Here is a 9744-nt window from a genome sequence, read left to right as displayed (position 1 = left end):
CTCTGGTTGTCACATTAGCAGAAAGATATGACTAAGCTAGAGAGTGCAGAAAAGATTCATAGCAATATTGCTGGGATAGGAGTGATTGAGTTATGAGGAGAGACTGAATAGTCTGGGACTGTTTTTCCTGGGGTAAGGGAGGCTGAGGGGCAAAGTATGGATGTTTATAAAGCTATAAAGTGGTTAGATAAGGCAGATGATCACAGTCTTTTTGTGATAAGCTCTTCGGGCCTGAAAGCGTTGGGTTCCGAGATTTTTAGAGCACCTGAAATGGTTAATTCACAAACATGAGAAAATCAGCTGGTGCTGGAAATCCAAAGCATCATACACAAAATGCCAGAGGAACTCAGCAGTCCAGAGACCATCTATGGAGAAGAATAAACAGTTGATGTTTCAGGCCGAGACAATTCTTTAGTCCTGAAGTAGGGTCTCGTCCTGAAACACTGACTTTTTACACTTTTCCACAGATAATACCAGGCTTGCTGAGTTCCTCTATCATTTTTATGTGTACTGCTTTGAACGGTTAATTGTTTAACAAAAGTTATTAATTGTTTAAAGTTCCTAGTGTTCTCGAGTGACTTGCTCTTTGTAATGTGGACTTCTGGTGCTTTCTGTTTAAGCTTGTTAAGTTTATTTTGGTAAGTTCAGGGATTCTGTATTACTAGTATTATTCAAGCAGATGCCCGATTAGCACTAATATCAGAGTCCTAATTTTGAGAGTGTTACTTCTCACGGTGTCACTTGGCCGAGGCACCGTTGGCTTTTTGGTATTGTTATGAATCAACTCTCGTTATCAGCTCTACATCAGAGTCTGTCTTTGCTCCGCACTCAGTTCCCAATGTTGCCAGTGCACATTGTGACTCTTTGTCCCGAGGTAGGGGAGTCTAAAACTAGAAGGCATAGGTTGAATGTAAGTGGGGAAAGTTTTAAAGGGATTAGAGAGGCAAGTCTTCACACAGAGGGTTGTGGGTACATGGAATGAACTGCCAGAGGAAGTGATGGAAGTGGGAGCAACTAGAGCATTGAAAAGACATTTGGACAGGTACATGGATAAGAAAAGGTCCGAGAATTAGGGACTAAATGCAGGCAAATGGAACTAGCTCAGAAAGCCACCTTGGTCAGCATGGACTAATTCTTCAGATGGGCCTGTTTCCATGCTGTAGAACTCTGACTCTACACACAGTTTATCTAAATTCTTATGTAAATTCTCAGGGCAATGTGGTGCAAGATTTGCAGTCATTAAGCGTGGAGTGCAAACTATAGCAACAAGGTCACAAAATAACAGAGTGGAGGACAAAGAGGGACTGTTGAAGATGTTCAGCAGGATTTTGTCTTAAAGCAACAGACCCTCAGCTACGAAGTCACTACATTAAGAATGAGGTGCCCTGGACAGTCAGTAGAAGATGTCGGTGGCTTGATCACTTCCTTTATATGGTTCCTTTTAAAACTAAGCTTTCCCTGGCCCTCACTGTAATTCTCAGAAGAACCAGTGAAATGGAGCAAACCACAACTTTCCCCAGTTTAACATTCTAAGATAACCATTAAGATCACATTTTTACTGTTGGTTCAGAACAAGTTATATTCGAAAGTATCATCAGATTCTGTGTCAAAAGGAAGAATTTGGGAGGCAGAGCCTCTTCCTAATGGCTTGCTTTTCATGCAGAGGATTGGAATTCAATTATAATGAGAGTGGCCAGGGGTAGGCTAGGAAGAGAAATTTTCTATGTATGATATTTGTCCTTTCCAGACATCTCACCCGCAAAAACTCATTTCAGGGAGGAGGCACCCCCTACCCCAGTCAACTTCCAAGAATGTATGTATACAGGACATTTGATTATGAAACGCACTTTACTTGATCACATATTGAAACTACTTACACATACCTATATATATATATATTCCTTGTTGAGTATTTTGTTGGCAGTCTTAATGCTAATAGCTAAATGTTAATGCAAACAGCTTTTCTATTTCTTTTAGAAACTTTCCTCATACCGTGATGTGGCTTGCTCGGCAGATTTGAGCATTTTGCCAGAAGTCTCAACCATCACAGCAGTCTGTGTCAACGAATTTGTTCATTTTGCAAGACATCAGATTCACAAGTATTTTGTGAGACAGCTGACTTCTGAATTCTGTCTTAATGTGATGCACCATGCTGAATGCCCTTTCTACATCACAATTAGAATTTGGCAGCACCAAAAGCAGCTTCATCAACTGGCAGAGCTCTTTGAATCTCTACTGCCCTGTGCTCACAGATTTTACTTTGGACAGCTTCCCCCAGAACTCATCAACTGGCAAACTTTTGTAGTTTGGCACCAGTCCTTCAAGGTTAGTTGAGACATAATCCAGGACTTCCAGATATGTACTTATATTATATTATATTATCATGGAGCCATTTTTTTTTACTCTATTACAACTTTAAGCAAGTCTACAGGAAGTTTGGCCTCATCATGTAAGTACATCAATAGAGTAGCTCCTTAGCAGCTAGCCAGCTAGTTTAAATAATGCTAGCTGTGTTAATGAATGAATGACATCTGTTAAACTCACCTCAACATGTCTTTTACAGTCATTTAACCCACCATGGGCAATAGAAAAGTCACTGTTGCAAACAGTGCAGCGAGCAACACTGTCATTATTTTTGACCCCTATTAGACAGGGGTACACTTTAGTGTAGTCTGAGGTGAAGTAAGTTTTATATTTTCTTTTTTTGGAACACTCTGCCATGGCACTGTAGGACACTAAACTGAACTGACAAACAATGAAAGAGAGAGGTTGACTGTAAAGCCCACCCACAGAGAAAACTGATAGGTCTACTTAGCATGAAGAGAGACTAATCAGGAAGCTCTCTCTGTCACTCTCCCCCCCCCTCTCTCCCCCTCCCTCCTGCTCAATTGCTCTAAAAAAAAATCAATCTGCGGGATATTGTATATAATTTGCGGGCATCAGGGAGCCGCTATCAATATGCAGGAGACACCCGGAACTTCCAAGAGAGATGGGATGTCTGCCTTTCATTGGTTTTATGATGTTCATCAGGATGATTGACAGATTTAAGGTAGCAGATTCATTCCTGATTCTGAACAAACAGTGAATGGTTAGAGCTTAGCAAAACCATTCAGAGATCTGCCTCATTTGTTAAAGTTGCTGAGGTCAAAGCCTCTGTTTCAGCCTGGTTTGTGGAATGCATGAGTTGTCTATAAATGAAAATATTTTCTTATTCACACCTGCTCCTTAGTGATCGTTGTTTTCTAGGTAAGGGGGCAGATAAAAGGCACCTGCAAACTTCTTTCCAGCTGTTAAAAAAAGCATGGAGGAATTTCAGAGATCCATGTCCAGAGGGACGTCCCTTCCAATACAGATTTCATGTAAGATGGCAACAAGTTCAAATGCAGCTGCTTTTACAAGGTTAACCATTGTTATTATTGTTTTTTTTAAATGTATTTTTTACAACTGCAAGATCCTACTGGATGTCAAGAAATTAAAGTATTGCAGGTCTACCCAGTCAGTGAGTTGTTTGTTGGTGGAGAATCTGAAGGAGCTGGATGGTGCAGATTGCATTGCTGCCTGTGTCAGGGAGGCATCAGAAGAGTCAGTGCACAAAGGCAGTGTGCAGTCTCACAGCGAGTGTTCATCTTGGTCACTTTGCTTGTGATCGCAAAGCCCTGTTGGACATCGTTAACGTGGAATGCTGCAGATCCAATTCACTGATTCATTGGCGGATGACGGGGGAGCTGCCTGGCCTCAGTCGTAGTGAGAACTAGGCCTGAAACCACAGTGTCTCCTGCTTACAGCCACCCAGGAGAGAGTAGTTAGAGCTGGTGCACTCCTCCAGAGGTGGCGTGGCCTGGCATCCGAGTTAGAGTCGGTGCTGTCCCCCACTGTTCTCTCAGCATAGTGTGTTTGACTGCAGACTGCTAAAATATTCATGGGCTCAGGATCTTGGACTATATGTTTTCTGTGTGACTGTATTTTACTGATATCTCATACATGCTTGCTACCTTATATGTGGTATGTGTGTTTTGTGCTGTGTGTAACAGTTGGTAATGTGTTTTGGACCTTGGCCCTGGAGTAACGTTGTTTTGTTTGCCCTGTATTCATGAGTATTCATTTGTGGTTGAATGATAATTATACTTGAACTTGACTGTACATTATTCAGTAACTGTTGAATAACCCATCCCACACTGGAAATTTGCCTAGTGCTGAATCATCACAAATGTCTCTGCTCTTCATATTACAGTGCACAACTGGCCAAAGGCTCTATTTTATGCTAAACAGAAGAGATAATTTAAATTTTCAGCAAACACACACAAAATGCTGGAAGGATTCAGCAAATCAGGCAGCATTCGTAGAGGGGAATAAAGAGTCAATGTTTTGGACCAAGACCCTTCATCAGGACTTGATGAAAAGGTTTTAGCCTGAAGGATTGACAGTTTATTCCCCTCCAAAGGTGCTGCCTGACTTGCTGAGTTCTTCTAGTTTACACCATTTGTTTCTTGGATTGCTAATCCAGCATCAAACCACAGAGATGAGTATAATTGATTTACTAAGAAAACCTTTTATACATCAGCATTAATCATTTATAAATCCCATCTTGCAGACAGACTCGACTTCAGATCTGGAAATTTAATCACAAGTGGTCACACCTCTTCCTAAAAGTAAGGAAATTTATCTATATTGTGCATTTAGCCATATAGTACCATTGACTGCCTATTCAATTAATGTTTCTTACACAAAGTTTCTTACACCATGCTTCTTCCTCTTCCCATTCTGCCTTGCCACATCTGACAACCAAGATACTATGCTGATGTCTACCAGTTCCATGTGCTCCACTAGCAAAATTTACAAGTCACAATTTGTAGATTATACCTGTGGTCCATTATCCTTCCTTGTCTTCCTAAATGTCTCTCCAACCTAATTGCAGTTGACCACATCCTCACATTCTCAGGAATATAAAAAATGAGGAAATAGGAACAAGAGTAGATCATTCAAACCCGTTCCATCATTTAGTAAGATCATGCCAGTAGCACTTGCGTATATTCACTGTGATGAAGGGCTTTGAGACGTTGGTCATGAAACTTTGTAACTCCAGTTTGAGGAGTAACTTGGATCTGCTCCAATTTGCTTACAGTCACAACAGGTCAATAGCAGATGCCATTTCATTGGCTCCTTCACTCAGCCCTGGAACATCTGGACAGTGAGGATATATACATCAGGATGCTCTTCATTGACTGCAACATTATCATTTCCACTAAATGGATCAATAAGCTCTATGACCTACTGTAGGCCCTGATATCTCCTTGAGCAACTGTGTCCTGAATCTCCTCACTTGCAGACCCCAGTCAGTTTGGATTAGCAACAACATCTCCTCCACAATCTCCACCAGTGCAGGTGTACCACAAGGCTGTGTGCTTAAACCCCTGTTCTATTTGCTCTCTGCTTATGATTGCGAGGCTAAGCACAACTCTAATGCCATATTCAAGTTTGCTGATGACACCACTGTTGTTGGCTGAATCAAAAGTGGTGATGAATTGGCATATAGAAGGGAGATTGAAAATCTGGTTCAGTGTCACAACAACAACCTATTACTCAATGTTAGCAAAACCGAAGAGCGGGTTATTAATTGTACAAAGGTAGGAAGAGGAAACCAGAGGTGCATGAACCAGACCTCATTAGGGGATCAGAGGTGCAGAAAGTCAATAACTTTAAATTCCTCAGTGTTATCACTTCCATAGATCATAAGACGTAGGAGAGAAGTAGGCCATTCGGCCCTTCAAGTTTGCTCCTGATACCAGCATATGCTTTGACAAGCTTCTGTAGGTGCACGGTGCAGAGTATCCTGACTGGTTAATCACAGCCTGGTATGGAAACACCAATGCCCATGAGCAAAAAAGTAGCAAACACAGCCTAGTCCATCAAAGGAAATCCCCTCCTTACCACTGAGCCCCTCCACAAGGAGTACGGCCACAAGACAGCGGCATCCACCATCCAGGACATGTTCTCTTCTTGCTGTTGCTGATGGGAAGGAGGTACAGGATCCTTTAGTCCTACCCATCAGATCAGGAACAGTTATTCTCCTTCAGCCATTGTGCTTCTGAACCAGTGGATAACTTCCCTCACCCCAACACGGAACTGATTCCAGAACCTACGGACTCACTTTCAAGGATTCTACAACTCATGTTCTCAGTATTATTTATTACCTATTTATTATTATTTGTTTTGTTTTTATATTTGTATGGTTTGTCTTCTGTTGCACATAGGTTGTTCATCCATTTTTGATTGTACGATTCCATAGTATTTCTTCATATCTACTGTGAATGGCTACAAGAAAATGAATCCCAGGGTGGTATACGGTGGCATTTATGCATTTGACAATAAAGTTAAATTCTGAACTTTGATTGATTCTCAAATCTATGTTCTTACTGTTTCACCAGATCTCTTAATACTTTGGTGAACAACAATCTATCACTTCTGGATATGAAATTAACAATCACCAATATTTATGGAAGGTCATTCCAGACTTCCATCCTTTGCACGTGGACCTGTTCCTTAATTTGAATGGTTGAACTAGTCTCTGCTGCCGTTCCTGCAACTTCCAGCTGGTTGAAATAAATTCCCTTGATCCTTCTCCATGTTCATTCGTAATATCTTAAAGCTTTGATCAAATTGTCCCAACTTTCTAAATTCCAGGAAATATGGGCTTAATTTGGGCAATTTCTTCTATATAATTTAACTCTTGTTGTTCAGATAACATCCTGATAAACCTATACTGCCAACACATTTTCATGAAGGTGTGGTAGACAGTATTGCCACAATATTCCATCTGTGGTGTAAATTGGTTTACATCCTTTGATTATATTTCAAGTTTGTTCATAGGTATAGAGGCACCATTGCACAGGATCAGAAAAATCTGCAGACTCAGCCAGCCCCTTCATGGGAAGGACCCTCCCCTGTATCAAGGACATTTTCAACAGGGAGAGCCTTAAGAAGGTGGCATGGTCCATGAAGGACCTCGCCACATGAAGATCCCCTCGTCTCATTGCTACTGTTAAGGAGGAGGTACAGGAGCCTGAAGAAGCACATTCAATGTTTTAGGAATAGCTTCTTCCCATTAACTCCATGATCATATTTTTGAATATCCATGAACACTACCTCACTATTTATTTATTTCTTATCTTTTCTTACTGTAATTTATAGTAATTTTCATGTATTGCACTGGATTGCTGTAACAGAACAACGTCAGTGATGATAAACCGTATTCTAATCCAGATTCTGACTTTAATGATTCCTATACATGGATGCCTGAGTCTCTTCGTGCTTTTGCTGTTTCTCATCATTGGGCCCCCATGGTAGTGTAGCGGTTAGCGTAACACTGCTACAGCTCTGGGCACTGGGGTTCAGAATTCAATCCTGGCATCTTCCTGGGTTTGCTCAGGGTCCTCCAGTTTCCTCCTGCAGTCCAAAGACGCACTAGTTAGTAAGCTAACTGGTCATTGTAAATTATCCCATGATTCGACTAGGATTAAATCGGAGGTTGCTAGAAGCACAGCTTGAAGGGCCAGAAGGGCCTAAATAAATACATAAATAAATCATATGTTAGTTTCTTTCAGGTTTAAAGTGTTTGACCTTGCATTTGCTTATTGTGAATTACACAAAACATTGCTCATTTGTTTAATCTACTAACAACTGTCTAATTTTATATTTCCATTTATGCTGCCAACAGTGAAGATAATGAAACAAAGCAGGATTGTATTCCCTGAAAATTGAAGTGCCTTTATCAAAGTTTTGAAGGAAAAGTGGACTGAAAGAAATTACTTACAGATTGAGAAATGCACATTGTTGCCATGTTGATGGAAACACAAAATTACAATAAATTACAAAAAGTGATTGGCTTTCAGCCCCATTGGTGAAGTTATTTGCAATTATTTTCAACAGACGTCTCAATTCAACAAGGTTTTGCAATTGATTCTTATCAAAGCCGGTTGTCACACTCTGATGATTGGAAAACATGCCAAATTTGTGAAAGTAAAAAAAAAACACAACTGCAGATGTTGAGAATCTAAAATATAAACTGGAAAAGATAGAAATACTCAGCAGGTCAAGCTGCATCTGTGGGAAGAAAGCAGAGTTGATGGTTCAAGCTGATGATACTTTTCAGAACACTCCCAGCAAATTTTTGCTTTTATTCAAGTTTAGTTTCAGATTCAAGTTTACTATCATTTACATGTACACCGCAAAATGAAACAATGTGTCACGAGCAGACATGGAATGGACCCAAATGCAGGACACAGGCACTGAAGTACTAGGGATAGGACAGGATGGGGAAACCATGGCATGCAAGGGGTAATGCAGACGGGGCAGGATCCCAGAGTTCAGGCAGGCAGACGAGCCCCCTGGGGCGGGCACATAACTCCTGGGTAGGTGCGGGGCTCAACCCATCAGAAATGAGGGGAGGAAAGGGTAGGAGTCCTCAGGGCAGGCTGCATCCTGGGCAGGACCACCTCCCAGGCGGAGACACGGAGGCCTGGGCAAAGTGTGGACACCTGGGCAGGTGCAGGACACAACCCATCAGAGGTGAGGGGTAGGAAGGTGACAGAGTCCCCCCGCTGGGCAAAGGCAGACAGCCTGGCTTCCCCGATGGGGGAAAGGGACAGGAAGGGACAGAACCACCCGAGGGGTAACAGCAGCAGCCTGGCTTACCCGACTTAGGCAAGGGAATAGAAGAGAGCTGGGTCCAGGGTGAGCGGCAGGACAACCGGGATACACTGGTAAATATGGAGAAGCAAGCAGACATTACGACAGCACAGGCAAGGTGAATCCAGCCGAACAGCAGGACCAGTGCACATGAGAGAAGCAGGAAAACAAGACGAACCTGGACAGAACCGATACAGAGCAGGCTGGCAACCAGGTCAGGACCAGATTCAGCACAGCCGGCAACCAGGGCAGAACAGGATTCAGAGCAGGACAACCCCCCAACTAGGCTCAGTCCCCGAGCCCCTTATAAACACCTGCCTCCTAATAGGCAACAGGTGTACCTCCTTAAGCCAAGATGTTCCAATGGCTCTGGGTAACAGGAGGGCTGGCTGCAAGGCCCGGAGTCCGGAGTCCGCAGACCGGAGCAAGACCCGGAAGGTGGGCTCCGGACCGGACCCTAACATAATGTTCCTCCAGCCCAAGGTGCACAAGGTAGTACATTTAACACATATACAACACATAAGGTCATATTACTACATATAAATCAACAAATAATAAGGTGCATTTAAGTCACAGGTTAAAAAGGAAACAATATAATGCTTCATAGGTGGTGAGACCTGGGTGGTGACAGGGAGTTCAGTGCTCTCACAGCCTTGGAGAGGAAGTTGCTTCCCACCCTAACTGTCCTTGTCCTAATGCTATGGGACCTCCAGCCTGGACTTAGAGGAAGTTTGATCCAAATGCAGAGCAGCAGAGATGATTTAGTGGTGAGCAATTGCTTTAATAATAAACTGAAAAACAACATGCGGGGTGGGGGGCACAAACCAAAGGAGAACTTAATATGTCAAGGTAACTGAAGGCTAAGAGCAACTGGTTGAGGCTGGCTGGTTTGATGGGCGAACAAGGTCTGTGGATTTAATAGGCTGCAAGAGACGAGTGGCAGGTGACTCCAGTTAGCTGGGAGGTGCTTGCCTGTGCAGGCCTGACAGGGGTCAAGGGATTGTTGGGTGTACAGGAGGGATCATTGACAACAGTAAAAAGGTGACTACATCTGTTCTG

At 42.5% G+C, this 9744-nt stretch overlaps 1 long non-coding RNA gene across 2 annotated transcripts; it reads left to right on the top strand.

The window, feature by feature from the left end:
• Window positions 1–568: 568 nt before the first annotated feature.
• LOC132405373 (uncharacterized) lies at window positions 569–7877 on the top strand. 2 transcript variants are annotated; one of them, XR_009515840.1, is made up of 5 exons: window positions 569–638; window positions 1978–2325; window positions 3247–3359; window positions 4592–4649; window positions 7715–7877. It is a non-coding gene; the product is annotated as an uncharacterized LOC132405373 (long non-coding RNA). The 2 variants fall into 2 exon arrangements; XR_009515839.1 differs by having other exon boundaries at window positions 3247–3399.
• The last annotated feature ends 1867 nt before the right edge of the window (window positions 7878–9744 follow it).

Source organism: Hypanus sabinus, chromosome 2, assembly GCF_030144855.1.
Source record: "Hypanus sabinus isolate sHypSab1 chromosome 2, sHypSab1.hap1, whole genome shotgun sequence".
NCBI classification, from domain to species: Eukaryota; Metazoa; Chordata; class Chondrichthyes; order Myliobatiformes; family Dasyatidae; genus Hypanus; species Hypanus sabinus.
This window is presented reverse-complemented; position numbering and strand designations above follow the sequence as displayed.